The following is a 17,595-nucleotide window of genomic DNA, read 5'->3' as shown; positions in this document are numbered from 1 at the left end:
ATTCACAAGCCATGACAGGCTTACTAGGCATGAGGTTTACTTGACCTTAAGAAGGGATTCAGAACAAGGAGCAGAGCAGCATGTTACGCTAATGGTCTCATAAAGGCCTTGGACATCCAGGGCCAACATCCAACATCCCAATTACCATTCTGGTCTTTTTTGTTTGTTTGTTTAACTGAAGGGAAACATCATTTAGTCTTCTTTGTAAAGCAATCAGTTTTAGAAAACACATGAAAACTTCTAATAGAGTCAGATGATCCGTCAGACAGGAGGGAGGACACACATGACGTGCCAAGAACTTACACATCAGATCTTCATCTCGGAAATGAGGCGTCCCAGATTCTGGTCACTTCATCGTTTTCTTTCATCTTCTGCTCAACGGTCTTCTCCAGCGAGTGGACGCGCACCTACTCCTTCCCCAGGCTCGCCTGGGAGGCCACGGCCTTAGCCTTCTGGGGCCTGGGCGATCTCCTCCTTCGCCAGCTTGAGTTTCTCGTCTGCGTGGGCCTTCAGCACACGGTCTCTCTGGCCTTACTACGTCCTCCTCGATGCACTTCTTCAGGGATTTTTCATTGTGCGGTCGCCTTCCATCACCTCCTTCCGCTTCCCAAATCAATTGAAGAAGTCAGAGAAAGATTTTTTCATGGAGTTCAGATCTGCAGTGAGTTGGTCATTTTTTCAGAACCTTCTGGATTCTGGCTACAGCAAGTTCCCTCCGTTTCTGAGCCTCCTTCATCATCCTGGCAGACGATCCCCTCAAACCCGTCCGTGATCTTTCCCATCTCCAGGTTCTCCACGTGGAGTTCCTCACATCTGCTCTTCAGCAACAGGTTCTCCTTTTGTGTCTCGTCCACCGCCACTTTCAGATCCTTCTGGCTGCACTGCAGCATGTCCACGAATCGGTCATTGGACACCTGGGGACCAGCCCCCGGCATAGGAACGCCTGAAACCCTTACTACGTCGAGCTCCACCACCGACGACTCCGGCGACTTCCGGCCCGAGCGTGCGAGCTTCCGGATCGCGAGTGTGCGCATGCGCAGTGCTGCTCTCAGGCCGAGGGAGCCGCTCGCTAAGGGCTGTCCTTCAGGAGAGGGTCCAACGCAAGGTGTCCGGACTGTACCCTCAGGCTGACTCCTTAGCCGAGGACGTCTCGACCTCTCCCAATAATCCCCTCAGCCCATGCTTGAGCCTCAGCTGGTCTCGGGAGCGCCCCTCACTCAGGCCCGCACAAGGCCTGGCCCCTCTGAGGCGGCGGTGCGGTTCAGCGAGCCAGGCTGAACCCTTCACTGTGCGGACTGCTGGTGGGTGGAGCGCTGCTGGCGCCGCACCACGGTCCCCGCCGTAGTCTGCACCACGGGAGTGTCGCCACTAAGGTCAGAAGCACTGCTGGTTGAGAGGTGAGTCTTCCGCGCCGCCGCTGGCCCGGTGCTCTGCTGCTGAGCCCCAGGCTCGGGGCCTGCTCGCGGGTGCTCTGCCCGCTGCCCGCCATCTCTGAAAGGTTGAGGTTTGGGTCATCCAGAGTGTCCCGGGCCAGGTTGTAAGACCCCGGGGAGAGGGAACGGACCCATTGCCCACTTCCAGTCTCCTGGAGGAAGGTCGAGGCCAGTCTCTCCCCAAGTTTCCTGGGTGGGGTGCCTCTTACTGGCCGTTGGTCAGAGAAGTCACCTTCTAGCCTCTGGGCCACTCCTCCAAGACTTGAGACTCGTCTATGTGGCCATTGCCGCCTTCTTCCTGAGGACCGGTGGGGCGGGATGCTCAGGACCAGAGGCGTCCTCAGGGGGCCTGGGACCCCCGGGGAAGGTCACTGATGGGCCTTCTCCACGGGCTACATCGGGGTGCATCCCAGGAGGCCCCGCTGAGGAAGTAGAGACCACGGGCGAGCTTCCTCCTGGGGTTCTGTGCAAGTCCTCTGTCCGGTAGGGGGTCTTCTAGGATTTCAAAGGTGGAGGTAATGCTTTTCTCTAAGGAATAAGAACAAACCTTCTCTCCAAGGCTTGATCAGGGCTGCTAGACGTTCATCCTGGAAATGCCACTTGGTTTTCAAGACTCGCTGGGGTCTGGGGAGATCTGGAGACGTTCAGGCCGGCAGGGAAGGGGGGTCGGAGAGGGAACTGGAGGCCTTTCGTCAGTCGCTGGTCTCACCTCCCCTGGAGGCAGGTCTGCATTGGCCACTGCTTTGGCTACTCCACTGACCAGTTCTATTGGCCGTTTTGATGTCCACTTCCTTGATGAACTGTTGTTTCTCTTTTTGGGTTCAGATTTGATGAGAATTATCTCATCCGATAGTGTCATCCAGAGCAAAACAAGCCTCGCGTTTGCTGCTCACGCTAAGACTTAAAATCCGGTGCATCTGTGGGTCCCACAGAGGTGTGTGAAAACTTGCCTTCAAAGCTTTGACTGTGTTCTTGGGTGGCACATTTTCTTTCTGCGACAGAGGAAAACCAGATGATCTTCTGGTAATTCTGGTGGTAAAAGCAGGAAGTAGCACAGTTCTGTACTTTTGTCACCAGTGATATTTTGTGTCACTGAAGATCTGCAGACTCATTCTTCTAGCCTCTGTGCAGAGCAAAGGGAGCCGGAGGTGCAGTCTCCATTTTCGTTTTAAGGATGAGAGCTGATGTGACTATTGGTCACATCAGCGTGGGGAAGCTTCAGGGTCCCAGGTCCCCCAGATTGAATACCTTGCTATGACAGACTACTTGGAGGGTTGCATGCCACGCTCCCATCCTTCAGCAATTGCACTCAATAAACTGCAGGTTCTGTAATAAACAAACCCGACCACCCACTACAGTGTGCTCAGGGACATCGTGGGGTCATGGATGAGCCCCAGCAAGACCATCATTTATCTCTAATGGATACATTACATTCCTTCCGTTGATAGCACAGAGTCCAACTTTCATCAAGCATCCCTGAGACTGGAAGATTTACAGTTCACCTGTTCACCTCAATCCCTTCCTTCTGATGATGATGAAAACCAACACTTATTAAAAACTCACTGTGAGCCAGCGTTGTGCTAAGCTTTTTAGCTGCATTACTTCAATTACTCTCCACAAGCCAATGAAATCGGTCCTAGTATGATTAGTCCCATTCTATAGGTGAGGAAACTGAAGGATACATGAAGAGGTTCAGAACTTTCCCGAAGTCATACCTCTAGAAAGTGATGGTGCCAGGATTTAATCCTGGTGCATCTGACTCCCAAACTGATGTTCTTTTTTTATTTTTAAATTATTTATTTATTTTTTTCCGTTACAGTTGACATTCAATATTATTTTATATTATCTTCAGGTGTACAGCATAGTGGTTAGACATTTCTGTAATTTATGCAGTGATCCCCTCAATTAGTCTAATACCCACCTGGTACTATACATAATTGTTGCAACATTATTGACCATATTTTCTAAGCTGTACTTTACATCCCCATGACTATTTTATAACTACCAATTTGTACTTCTTAATCCCTTCCCCTTTTTCATCCAGTCCCGCAAGCCCCCTATCCTCTGGCAAACATCAGTTTGTTCTCTGTATCTGTGAGGCTGTTTTGTTTTGTTCATTTATTTTGTGCTTAAGAATCCCAAATAAGTGCGATCATATGGTATTTGTCTTTCTCAGTCTGACTTATTTCACTTCACATAATACCCTCCAGATCCATCCATGTTGTTGCAAATGGTAAGATTTCATCCTTTTTATGGCCGAGTAATATTCCACTGTGTGTGTGTGTGTGTGTGTGTGTGTGTGTGTGTGTGTATATCACCTCTTCTTTATCCAGTTGTCTATTGATGGGCACTTAGGTTACTTCCATATCTTGGCTATCATAAATAATGCTGCAGTGAACGTAGTGGTGCATATGAGTATATCTTTTTGAATTATTTTTTTGGATTTCTTCAATAAATACCCAGAAGTGAGATGGCTAGGTCATAACATAGTTCTATTTTTAAGTTTTTGAGGAACCTCCATACTGTTTTCCATAGTGGCTCTATCCATTTACAATTCCATCAACAGTGCACTAGGTAGGGTTCCCTTTTCTCCACATCCTCGCCGACACTTGTTGTTTCATGATTTATTGATGATGGTCATTCTGACAGGTGTGAAGTAATATCTCATTGTAGTTTTAATTTGCATTTCTCTGATGATTAGCGACATTGAGCATCTTTTTATATCTATTGTCCATCTGTATGTCCTTTTTGGAGAAATGTCTATTCAGGTCCTCCGCTCATTTTTTGATTTGATTCTTTGTTATTTTGGTGTTGAGTTGTATGAGTCCTATAGAAATTTTGGATATTAACCACTTATCAGATATGTCATTGGTGAATATCTTCTCTCATTCAGGAGGCTGTCTTTTCGTTTTGTTGATGTTTCCTTTGCTGCATAAAAACTTTTTAGTTTGATGTAGTCCCATTTGTTTATTTTTTTTCTTTTGTTTCCCTTGCTCAAGAATATATATCAGAAAAAATATTACTAAGAGCAGTTCAGAGAGTTTACTGCCTATATTTTATTCTAGAAGTTTCATGGTTTTGGCTCTTACATTTAAGTCTTTAATATTTTTTGAGTTTATTATGTGAGAAGGTGGTCCAGTTTCATTGTTTTGCATGTATCTGTCCAGTTTTCCCCATACCATTTGTTGAATAGACTGTCTTTACCCCATTGGATATTCTTGCCTCCTTCGTTATAGATTAAATGGCCATGTAGGTGTGGGTTTATTTCTGGGCTCTGTATTCTCTTCTATTGATCTACAAGGTCTGACAATTAAGTTCGCAAATTCATCCTAGAAAAAGTGCTACATACCTCATTGTTGAATATTACTATGGCCACCTTCGAAGTACTCCCCTTGGGAAGCTATGCACCAATGCCAACACCTAGTCCACCCTTCAAAGCAATTTTGGAACTCTTTCTAGAATGGCCATCAGAGCTGTTATCGTATTACCTTTGATGTCCTGAATGTCATCAAAATATCTTCCTTTTAATATTTCCTTTATCTTCAGGTAAAGAAAGAAGTCATTGGGGGCCAGATCAGGTGAGCAGAGAGGGTGTTCCAATACAGTTATTTGTTTACTGGCTAAAAACTCCCTCACAGGCAGTGCCATGTGGGCTGGTGCATTGTAGTGATGCAAGAGCTCCTTTGGGACCATTTTTGCACACCTTTCTCATGCCAAGATTTTCAGTTAAAGGTTTCCTAACTGTTTCTCTATGGATGTTTACTTGGTCTGCTATGCTTCTCACAGTCAGCCGACGATTTTGACCCACAAGTCAATGAATTTTTGCAATGTTTTCATCGATTCTGCTCATTACTGGCTGCCCTGACCTCTTTTCATCAGTGACGCGTTCTCTCCCCTCAGAAAAAGTTTAGTCCATTTGTACACTACCGTTTTCTTCATGGCATTATCCCCATAAATTTGGACTGACATGTCCCTGATTTCACTTCCACTGTTGCCAAGTTTAACAAGAAATTTAATGTTTGTTCATTGCTCTAATTCAAGCTCAGGTATTCTTGTAACGGCACACAAAAACACGCAACAACAATAATGAACGCCACTCAGCAAGACCCCACCACACATCGACATGAACACAGCTGTGAGACATTGATATACCAAGGTTATGAAACCTCACCGAGCTGTTTGTACAGTGGTGCCCATGTAAGCACACAGTAGCAAGTTCATGAACTTAATTGTCAGATGTGTCTGTTTTTATGCCAGTACCATGTGTTTTAAACACTATAGCCTTGAAGTATAGTTTGATATCAGGTAGTATAATACTTCCAACTTGGTTCTTCTTCCTCAAGATTGCTGTGGCTATTTGGGGTCTTTTGTGGTTCTGTATAAATTTTAAGATTATTCTTGTTCTGTGAAAAATGCCATTAGTACTTTGATAGGGATTGCATTGAACCTATAGATTGCATTGAGTAGTATGGACATTTTAACGATGCTAATTCTTCCTATCCATGAGCACGGAGTATGCTTCCATTTATTTGTGTCTTCTTCAATTTCTTTCCTCAGTGTTGTATAGTTTTCCAAGTACAGGTCTTTTACCTCCTTGGTTCAATGTATTCCTAGGTATTTTTTTTTTTTTGATGCAACAGTAAATGGGATTGTTTTCTTAATTTCTCTTTCTGAGGGTTCATTATTGGTGTATAAAAATGCAACCAATTTGTAAATACTAATTTTGTATCCTGCTACTTTACTGAATTCATTTATCAGTTCTAATAGTTTTTTAGTGGAGTCTTCAGGGTTCTCTGTATAATATCATGTCATTCTGCAAATAATGACAATTTTACTTTTTCCTTTCCAATTTGGATGCTTTTTATTTCCTTGTCTGACTGCTGTGGCTAGGACTTCCAAAACTATGACAGTGGGCATCTTTGTCTTGTTCCTGATCTTAAGGAGAACGCTTTTAGCTTTTCCCCATTGAGTATGATGTTAGCTGTGGCTTCCAAACTGGTGTCCTTAATCCATCTACATGACTGGGTAATGGATTCAAAACTGAATTCATCTCTTACAGTAAATTGGTTGTGTGCATGAGTTCTAAATTCAACAATAAACCAATTAAAGTAGAAAAAAACATTAATTGAACCAGTAGATTGTCTAATTTGGTCAATTACTTAAATAAGTTGACAAGTCATTTCATTCAAAATAATTGAGCTAATAATCATGTGTCTCTATGATATCATGGCTTAGTTACAATGATTAACAGCTTTGCTCAGTTTTATCATTTGAAAGTTGTATTTCTGAAAGCTTGCTCTAAGGAATTAGAGTTGTGCAGATGTCATGCTATGGTCCGAGACTGGGAAAAGTGGAAATGAGCCATGGGAAGGGGATCACTTTATTTCAAGAACCGCATAGCCTTACACAGGATCCCATACATCGTGAATCTCCCGCAGGGGTCAGAAGTGCAAAGATTCCCCCAATCCTGTCCTGTTCCCATGGACCCCTCTTTGGGTAGGAACATACAGTTCCCAGCACATGCTGAGAAATGCTGCCACGTCCTTCTCATTTCCATGCTGCTCCTGGTTTCTCCCCTCCCAAAACTGAAACATTCCTTTTGCCCCCATCAGTCCACCACAAATCAGATCTCGGCTTCCTGGAGCCCCATCTGCAGTGCAGCAGATATCAATAGTACAGTTACCCAGGGAACAGAGTAAAGCATGGGCTTTATATTATGTAGGTCCAGCCTGGCCACTGTTGAGTACATCAGCTCAAAGAAGTGGTTTACGAAGGATACTAGAACAAAAGAAATGCAAGTACACACACACACACACACACACACACACACACACACATATGCCTATATATGTTATTGGGTTTCATCCATCAAGATGCCTTTGAACAGATGTCATAAACATAAAAAAAATATTTACGGTGGTGAACAATGCACTTTAATATCTCCTGAATAATTTGTGTTGTCAGGAGCACCCATTGCAATATTTTATTATTTTTGTCCTTTCCAGCTACTGCTGACCACTCCGAAAGCAATGAGCTTCCAACTGTATTAATAGCTTTTTCATCTTCCTGCCACTGCTCCCTCTAAATGACTTGCTGTTATCTATTCATGAAATAAATCACTGCTGCCTTTCATGTCTCCCAAACTCTCCTTGTGCCTGGTGAGATTAGAGAAATCGAATCTCTCCAAGGACCTCTCCAAATTCTTGTGTTTCAGGAGAACTTGGTAAGGCTGGCTCTGTAGCAAGCCAGTGGAAATTCTGTAAGTCTGGACATATTTTTGTCACAGGGGAGTTTCCACAGGGCCTCAGAGTAATGTGCTTCAGTTTGCAGGTGTTCACCAGTTGGGTGAAGCCTTTACTGTTTTGTTTCGTTTTTTGTTTTTAAGGAGGGCGCAGCTCACAGTAGCCCATGCGGGTATCGAACCAGTCGCCTTGGTATTATGAGCACCACGCTCTAACCAACTAAGCTAACTGGCCACTTCCTCCACTGGGTTTTTTAATCCTTTTCATCTATTCTCTGTGTATTTTATAGGCACCCCTCTCTCTAGGAAGCCACATACATGGCAGGTAAATGTTATATCCCCAGAATCTAATAGATGTGAGTTCAAATTCCAGCTCTTACTCGCTATGTGACACAGACTTACTCGCTATGTGACCTCAGGTTTGTTGTTTTGCTTCTTTGAGCCTCAGCCTCTGCTATTTTATATACACAACAAAGCTATAAAACTTTTTTTGTTACTTAATAATAATTTTATTATCTGCACTTCAAATTTGAGCAAATAGATCCAGAGAAGTTCAGTAGTTTGTTCACATTCACACCTGAGTGTGAGTGACAAGGGAAGGAGTTTAATCCAGTTTTGTCTGATGCCAAAATGTGTGCTCATTGCAACTAAATGGTCAGCACCCAGAGGGCCAGGTGTCTGTCTGTTTCTGCTGTAACCCTGGTAACCAGGAGAGGGCCAGGCCTATAGATGGTATCCAAGTAGAAGTCTCAATGAGCTTTTGCAACGTGGCTAGCACTGTTTTAAGCACTTGCTACATATATTCTTGTTTAATCCTTACAACAACCATGTACACTTTGTACTGGTATTATCCTCATTTTAAAGACGAGAAAATGGATGGATGGAAAGATGGATGGATGGATGGATGGATGGATGGATGGATGGATGAATTCCATTATTCTGTTTTCCAGATTAGCCTGATTCTAGAAATCACCTGGGTTCTTATTAAAAATTAGATTCCTAGGCTCCCCACAATTTCTTCTAACCCTGGGGATTCCATTTCAGTAGGTTTTGGTGGGCTCCAACCCTGGAATACGTATACAAAAGAGCCTATTCGTGAGGTGTAGTGAGTTATTTGAGCTAAGCAAGGGTCTGGTTCTGAAACAAAAATTTGGGTCCAAGGATGATAATCGTGAAGAGCTGCTGAGCTTGAAGCCAGGTCTTATAATTTGACATGGGCTGGGGAAGGAGAGTGCAGCTGACCTCGGTATGACTCCTCACTCGGCCCTTCATAGCTGTCTGATGGGCACCAAGTCACGTAACCTTGCCGAAAGTTAGTTTCCTCGATGGCAAAGTCTAAATAATCAGTCATCCCATCCATGAAAGATTATGGTCAAATTTACCATCAGCATATTTATGATTTCCCCATAATGCCTAGAACACATAGGCATTTAACAAGTGATAGCTCTGATGATAAAACATTTAGGACATGGTATATAGTACAAAAAGGAAGCTTTTGAGCAAGGTGGCATTCATGCGTTTATTCAGCAAATATTTCTAGAGCTCTTACTGTGTGTCAGGCACTGTGCTCAGAATACAGCAGTTAACAAAATAAAATCCCCTGTTCTGCAAGGCATATAGTGAAGTAGGGGTGAGACAGGCAACAAAATATATGCATACTAAATAAGTAAATTACATAGTAAGAGAGTGTGTTAAAAGGCAAAAAGTGCTTTGGAGAGAAGAATAAAGCAGGGTAAGGAGGAACAGGAATACTGGGAGAGGTTGACATTTTAAAAGGGTGGTCATGTTACATCTCACTGAGATAGAGATATCTGAATAAGGCTTTAAGGAAGTGAGGACTGTACCTTCCATATCTGGCATTGCTCTTCTGTTTACTTTCTGTATCACGTAGGGAAAACCATCTTATCTCTGAGTCTCCATTTCATGATCTGTAAAATGGGAGTAGTGGCACGCGCCTCCCTGAGTTGTCAGATTTCATAACAATGTATGTTAAGTTCTTTGTGCATAAGATATTTTTAAGAAAAGGGGGCAAATAATGGCTAACATTTATTAGGCACTTCCTCTGCCCACCAGGCTGTCTCCTAGCCATTGCATATGTAGTCTCTCATTTTCGGCCTCACCACAGCTTAGTGCGGTAGCATTTTATAAACGAGGAGATTTAGGCTCATTGATTTGAAGTGACTTGCCTGACATCACTAAATGAGGAAGTGGTATAGCTAGGACATGAACCTGTGTCTGTCTGACTCCTAATCTATTAAACCCCCTCCCTCATTTTACTGGCTGTGTGACCTTCATCAAATCACCCCTGGAAGCTTTCATTGCTCCTTATTTAAGAATTTGTTTTCCCATCAGATGCCTTGATTAGCATCTTAACTCAATCCAGTGTGGCCTGTATCTGAGGCTGTATGATAGGAAAACAGGATGCCTAAATTCAAAAAGGACATAAAACGCATCCAGACACACTTGGCAAATTGATTTTACCTCTAAATCCAATTTTGATCACTGGCAGAGGCTGCCTGACACCCTCTACTGGGAAGGATTTTAACATCACAACGGACCTGAGCAGATCACAGTGCCATCATCTATTAATGATGTCTGACATCTATTAGTGATGTCTGACATCTGTTAGTGATGTCTGACATGGATGAAGAAGTAGAAAGCGAAGGTCTGTGTGATGCGAGTCACTTCTGTTGGTCCTAAATGGAAAATCCAAGTACCCTTGCAAAATTAAACCCTGCCAACTTATTTTCCTTGGTCAAGGTAGAGAGCAGTTTAACTTACTTGAACCTAGTTACCAACTTTGAACATGGAACATGAATTTAGGAGTCATCTTCTCCATTCTTGGGACATTATCTCCTTCTTGACCTCTATCCATCAATTCAAATGTCTTTGGCAACATGGTAAAGAAACAAAACATTGTTTTCAACTACTTTTGAATTGAACATAGAGGGTAAAATCACAGACACTTCCTTGGTCAGAAAGGAATCTGGTTCTTTCTAGGATCACCTAATGAATGGGCAGCCCCAGAAAAGCAGAGAAGAGAGTGTTTTTCAAACTGCTGACTGAGGGATGCATGTCTACCGCAACAAGTTCCAAAAGGCTTCTGATTTATCACACTGCACATCAAGGAGACCATAAAACAATATACCAACTAGAAAATGCATCGAGGAAAACATCTTCTACCTTAGGAGAGGGATTTAGACAGGAACTTGCTAAAAATAACTCCCACGTGTGACTGGCTGCATTGCATCAGTCACCTCTTAATTATCACAGATGGAGGCAGCCTGGGACACTGGTCAAGTGAAGTAAAGGAAAACCAGCAGTCATTTCTATTTAGCCTTGGGGCTCAGTGCAAAGGCTTGAGAATTTCAGACAGACCTGGGTCCGAGTCCAATTTGGGCCACTTCCTGCTGTGTGACCTTGGGCAAGTCATTTTATCTCTCAGATACCTTATCTTGAAAGTGGAGCTAGTGACCTATCTTCCCCCTAGCATTTATTGTGAGTATTAAATAAAATAAAGAACACACAGCACTTAGCAGAGGGCCTGCAACACAGTAAGCCCTCTATCGATGTGAGTTTCCTTACTGTTTTTGATATATATATATATTTTTTTTTTTTTTTTTTAATTTTATTGGGGAAGGGGAACAGGACTTTATTGGGGAACAGTGTGTACTTCCAGGGCTTTTTTCCAAATCAAGTTGTTGTCCTTTCAATCTTAGTTGTGGAGGGTGCTGTTCAGCCTCAAGTTGTTGTCCTTTCAGTCTTAGTTGTGGAGGGCGCAGCTCAGCTCCAGGTCCAGTTGCCGTTGCTAGTTGCAGGGGGCACAGCCCATCATCCCTTGCGGGAGTCAAACCAGCAACCTCGTGGTTGAGAGGATGCGCTCCAACCAACTGAGCCATCTGGGAGCTCAGCGGCAGCTCAGCTCAAGGTGCCGTGTTCAATCTTAGTTGCAGCCCACCATCCCTTGTGGGACTCGAGGAATTGAACTGGCAACCTTGTGGTTGAGAGCCCATTGGCCCATGTGGGAATCGAACCGGCAGCCTTCGGAGTTAGGAGCATGGCGCTCTAACCGCCTGAGCCACCGGGCCAGCCCATATTTATATTTTTTAATGTTATGTAGACTAATTTTAAAGTGAGTCAGAATCCCCATATTAAGTTTGAGAGATGTAGTGGGGAAAGCTGCTAGATAAAAATCTAGTCCTCATTCTGTACTCACTTGCTGATCAGCCTTGGGAATTTTACCCCACTTCTCTGAGACTCAGTTGGCTCATTTGTCACATAGCAAAGGGTAGCACAAGGTCTAAGACGTGGACAGAAGTTTCAAGTCCCAGCTCTGCATGTTCTATGTGACTGAGCTTTGTTTCCTGGTTTGTAAAATGGGGATGATGATAATGACACCAGCTTCCCAGTGAAAATTAACAAAATAAGCGCTCAAAAATGTGAGCAATACTAATTCTTAGCTTCTTTAATAATAATAATAATAATAATAGTCATCTGATCATAATTTTATATTTTAAGTGAGAATAAAAAATTTGAAGTAGATTTAAAAAAATTATATCTCAGGTTTTACCTTGCTTCAAGAGGCCAGTGGCAGCAGTAGAGTGGAAGGAGACCAAATTGTGGTGAACAGTTTGCTCCCGATGTGCCACATGTAGGGAGCTGAGAATCACCTAGACATTGGCCAGCAACACCTGAAGACTCTGTCTCCCTCAGATATCCCATTCTCCTCTCCACTCCAAAAGCAACCAAGATGATTCAAAAAGTTTTAAAAATGTAAATGTCTCTTTCTCAGTGCTCTATAGTTCAAATTCTAAGAAAAAGCAAAGCTCTTATATCAGTATTAATTAAACTGCCAGCTAGTAACAGTCCCATTACTCAACCAAATAAATCTAATTTCTCTGTTCAGCAGGAATCCCTGAGCCACATAAACCCAGGCTGGAGTTTTATGTAACCTTAAAGAACTCTTGATTGCTTCTGGAGTCTTTCTTCTCCCCACCCATCTTGCAGTATTGAGAAGGTCTATTCTGCGAGTTAATGGGAGGAATAGCTTCTCTCTGTACTTTCCCCATCTGTCTTAATTTTTTAAATTATACTTTTATTAAACCCTTAAGGAAAATGGACTTGCAGAGTTCTCATTAAACAAGGAACTGTGTGCTGCATAAAACAGAGAGATGAATTTTTTTTGAAAGCTACCCTCACAATTTGCCTTAATGAATTCTCCCTCTGCTGCTATATTACAGAGTGTGCAAATAAATAGAGCACTTTGTGAGTGGTGCATGGGCAAATGGATATTTAAGTAGCTGATAATAGTTCTTGCAGCCTCCAGTTGGGATCTTTCTTGCTAGGAACTGAAAAATATTTGGTGCGTTATGGTACAGTCTTTTCTTCCTGGAGACTGACTTAGTGCCAGGGTGGGAAGTCAGCTCATCCCTGGAACTAGTCATGGAGGGAGAATTGCTCCCCTACAACAGCCTTAGCAGGAATCTGCTCTCAAGAGAATAGACAATGTTTATTGAGCACCTTCTCTGACCAGGCATGTTGCTAAGTGCTTTTCTTTGTATCATTGATTATCAGCTATGGTAAAATGGATTATTGTTTCCAATTATGTATCCTCCCTCAGTAGAATAATATATCCATGCTCTTTGCCTTGTCACTGGTGGGTGGAGTCTACTTCCTTGCCCCATGTGACTTGCCTTGGCCAATGAAATGTGGGAGGAAGTGATAATGATACAATTCTAAGCTGAGCTTCAAGAGGCATCGCGTGTTTCCAATCTTTTACACTCCTGCCATCAACATTATAAGGGCATGCCCAAAGAGCTATTGGTTCCAAGATGAGACACACAATGTAGAGTCATACTCATTTAAAATTGGCTAAACCTTAACCCATCTGCAGACACAGAAGTGAGAAAAATAAATGTTTGTTATTGCAAGTCCTTGAGATTTGGGAGTTATTTTTCTCATAGTATTGTTGAGGCAGTATCTGACCCACATAGCAAATGTGCATCAGAAGCACTTGGGAAACTTTTAAGTAATGCTGATGCCGAGGCCCCATGCTAGAGATTCTGATTGAGATGATCTGCGGTAACTGGTCCAGGGCATCTGATCTGCATTATCACATTTAAACCTCTCTACAATCCTGTGAGGTAGGGCTTCCCTACTCCATGTTACAGATGAGGAAAATGAGTGCCAAAGACAGGGAGGAGCTATCTGAAGGCTTTCCATCCAGTAAGTGTCAAAGCAGGGACTCAAGCAGATCTGTGTAACTCAGAGACTTAAATTAGCTGGGAGAATTGCTAAAAATGTGTATTTGGGGTCCCACTAGGCTTACTTAATTATTTATCTGGGGTTTGGAACTATGAGTCTACTTTTTAAACTCACCTTTGTATAGGCAGAATTCTGAGAAGGCCCTCAAGATCTCACCAGCTGGTAAACATACCCTGTACCCTCACCTTGAGTGTAGATGAGACTTGTGAATATTATGGATGTCACTCTTTCGATGAGTTTCCATTATATGGAAAGAGTGAAGGGATTTGTAGCTATAATTAAGGTTCCTAATTGGCTGGCTTCAAATTAATCAAAAGGGAGATTACCTGGGTGGACCTGACTTCATCAGGCAAGCCCTTTAAAAGAGGACATAAGGGTCAGAGACGGAAGAAGTCAGATGAGAATAGCAGATATATACCCTTGTTGGCATTGAAGAAGCAAACTGCCATGTTGCAAAGAGGGCCATGTGGCAGAGAAGAGCAGACAGCCGCTAGGGGCTGAGGGCCGCAGTCCTACATCCGCAAAGAACTCAATAATGCCAACTATCAGTGAGCTTGAAAGAGAACCCCAAACTCCATCTCTGGCCAATACCTTGAGTTCAACCTTGTGAAATTATGACCACAGGACCCAGTCACCGCATGTCCAGACTCCTGCCCCATGGAAATGGTAAGAGAATACATTTGTGGGTTTTTTAAGCTAAATATGTGGTGATTTGTTACGCAGAAATAGAAACTAACACAGCTCCCCAGGTAACTTGGATGAAGGCAGTTGTTCTTGGGCCATACTTGGAGAAACACTGGAACAACATTTATCTAAACCTGCATAAAACTAGGGACCAGTGACATTAACCATACCACAACAAAATCACTTACACCAAAGAAAAGTCTTGGACTGGATGGCTTGACCAGTGAATTCTATCAAACATTTAGCATGATCCTTCTCAAATCTTCCAACAATTTGAAAAGGAAAGATCACTTCTTAACTAATTCTATGAGGCCAGCATTACCTCGATACCAAAACCAGATAAAGACATCACAAGAAAAGAAAATTACAGACCATTATTCCCTATGAATACAGGTGTAAAAATCCTCAATAAAATATCAACAACTTGAATCCAACAGCATATCAAAAGGATTATTCACCATGACCAAATGGGATTTGTTCCAGGAGTACAAGGATGGTTCGACATAAGACAAATCTTGGTAATAGAATGAAAGAAAAATAACCCACATGATTATTTCAATGGATGTAGAAAAAGCATTCAACAAAATCCAACATCCTTTCACGATAAAACCCCTTAAAAAAACACCAAGGAATAGAGGGGAAATTCTTCAATCTGATAATATGCATTTATGAAAAACCCACATATTATATACTCAATGGTGAAAGACTGAAAACTTTACCTCTAACATAGGAACAAGAGTAGGATGCCCACTTTCACTGCCGACATTTAACATGTACTAGAAGTTCTAACAAGAACTATTAGACAAAAAAAGGGGGGGGAAGATATTTAGATTGGAAAGGAAAAAACTGTCTTTAGTCACAGGTGATATAATTCTATTATATAGAAAATCCCAGAGAATCCACAAGGTGACTTCTAGAGTTAATGAACAAATTTAGTAAAGTTGCAGGATACAAGATTAACACACAAAAATGAGTTGTATTTCTATACATCATCATTGAACAATCTCAGAAGGAAATTAGGAAAGCAATTCCATTTAGAAAAGCACCTAAAATAATTAAATATTTAGGAATAAATCTAACTAAGGAAGGAAAAGACTTGTATGCTGAAAACTACAAAGCATAGCTAAAAGAAATTAAAGAAGACCTAAATAAATGGAAAAGCATCCTCTGTTCATGGGTAGGAAGACTTAATATTGTTAAGATGTCAATTCTGCACAAAGTGATCCATAGTTTTAATGCAATCCCTCTTGAAATTCCAATGGCCCTTTTCAGAGTTATGGAAAAGTTGATCCTCAAATTTATGTGTAATTGCAGGGCGCCCTAAATAGCCAAAATAATCTTGGAAGAAAAAAAAAGAACAAAATTGGAAGATGCACATTTCCTGACTTTGAAACTTACTAAAAAGCTACAGTAGTTAAAACAATATGGTGCTAGCATAGAGCAGACATGTAGACCAATGAGATAGAATAGGGAGCACAAAATAAATCCTCACATATATGGTCAATCGATTTTCAACAAGATTGCCAAGACCATTCAATGGGGAAAGACAATCTCTTCAACAAATGGTGCTGGGAAAACTGGACAGCCACATACAAAATAATGCAGTTGGACTTCCACCACACTCTCTATACAAAAATTAACTCAAAGTGGATCAAAGACCTAGTCTTAAGAGCTAAAACTAAAACTCTTAGGAGAAAACTATTCAGCAGTAAGAAAAGATGATATAGGAACATTTGTGACAACATGGATGGATCTTGAGAGTGTAATGCTGAGCGAAATAAGTCAGACAGAAAAAGCAGAGAACCATGTGATTTCACTGATATGTGGTATATAAACCAAAAGCAACAAAAGAAAACTTTGAGGGAAAAGTTCATGATATTGGTTTTGGCAACAACTTAATAAATATGATACCCAAAACAGAGGCAACAAAAGAAAAAAATCATAAATTTGATTTCATCAAATTTAAGAACTTTTGTGCATCAAAGGATATTATCAAGTAAGTGAAAAAGCAAATCTGCATAATGGTGGAAAATATTTGCAAATCATATACCTAAGGGATTAATATCCAGAATATATAAAGAGCTGCTAAAACTCAACAACCACAAAACCCATTTCAAAAATGTGCAAAGGACTTGAATAGACATTTCTCCAAGGAAAATACGTAAATGGTCAATAAACATAAAAAAGATGTCAGGTTTCAAAGATGTCACATCATTAGTCATTAGGAAAATGCTAATCAAAACCACTTCACACCTACTAGAATGACCATAATTAAAATAAAAAAACAACAACAGAAAATAGCAGGTGGTGAGATGTAGAGAATTTGGAACCTTTGTGCAATGCTGATGGGAATGGAAAGTGGAGCTGTTGCTCTGGAAGACGATTTGGCAGTTTCTCAAAAGGTTAAACATAGCACTACCGTATGACCCAGCAACTTCACTCCTAGGCATACATCCAAAAGAATTGTAAGCATGGACACAAACAGATACTTGTACAACCATGTTCATAGCAGCATTATTCACAGTATCCTAAAGGGCAAGCAACCCAAGTGTGGGCAACAAATGAATGGATAAACGAAATGCGATACAATGAAATGTTAGTGAGCCATAAAAGCGAAGGAATGAAGCTTTGATGTATGCTGCAACATGGATGGACCTTGAAAACATTATGCTGAGTGAAACAAGCCAGACACAGAAGGACAAATATTGTATGATTTCATTTATATTAGGTACCTAAAATAAGCAAATCATGGAGACAGAAAGAAAAATGGAGGTTACCAGGGGCTGGGGGGAAGGGGCAGGAGGGAGTTATTGTCTAAGGAATACAGAGTTTTTGTTGGGGATAATGAAAAGTTTTGGGTATAATCGGTGGTGGTTGCATAACATTATGAACCTGTTTAATGCACTTTTTGTACACTTCTGAATGGTTAAATAATGAATGTTGTGTATATTTTACCACCAAAAAAAAGTACAG

The 17,595-nt window shown here is 41.8% G+C and overlaps 1 pseudogene; it reads right to left on the bottom strand.

Annotated features, from left to right (window-relative positions):
- Positions 1–314: 314 nt before the first annotated feature.
- LOC109461315 (transforming acidic coiled-coil-containing protein 3) lies at positions 315–1,034 on the bottom strand (annotated as a pseudogene).
- Between the last annotated feature and the right edge of the window lie 16,561 nt (positions 1,035–17,595).

The sequence above is a fragment of the Rhinolophus sinicus genome, linkage group LG16 (genome assembly GCF_036562045.2).
Source record: "Rhinolophus sinicus isolate RSC01 linkage group LG16, ASM3656204v1, whole genome shotgun sequence".
NCBI lineage: Eukaryota > Metazoa > Chordata > Mammalia > Chiroptera > Rhinolophidae > Rhinolophus > Rhinolophus sinicus.
The sequence above is the reverse complement of the archived record's forward strand: the minus strand, read 5'-3'. Positions and strand labels throughout refer to the sequence as shown.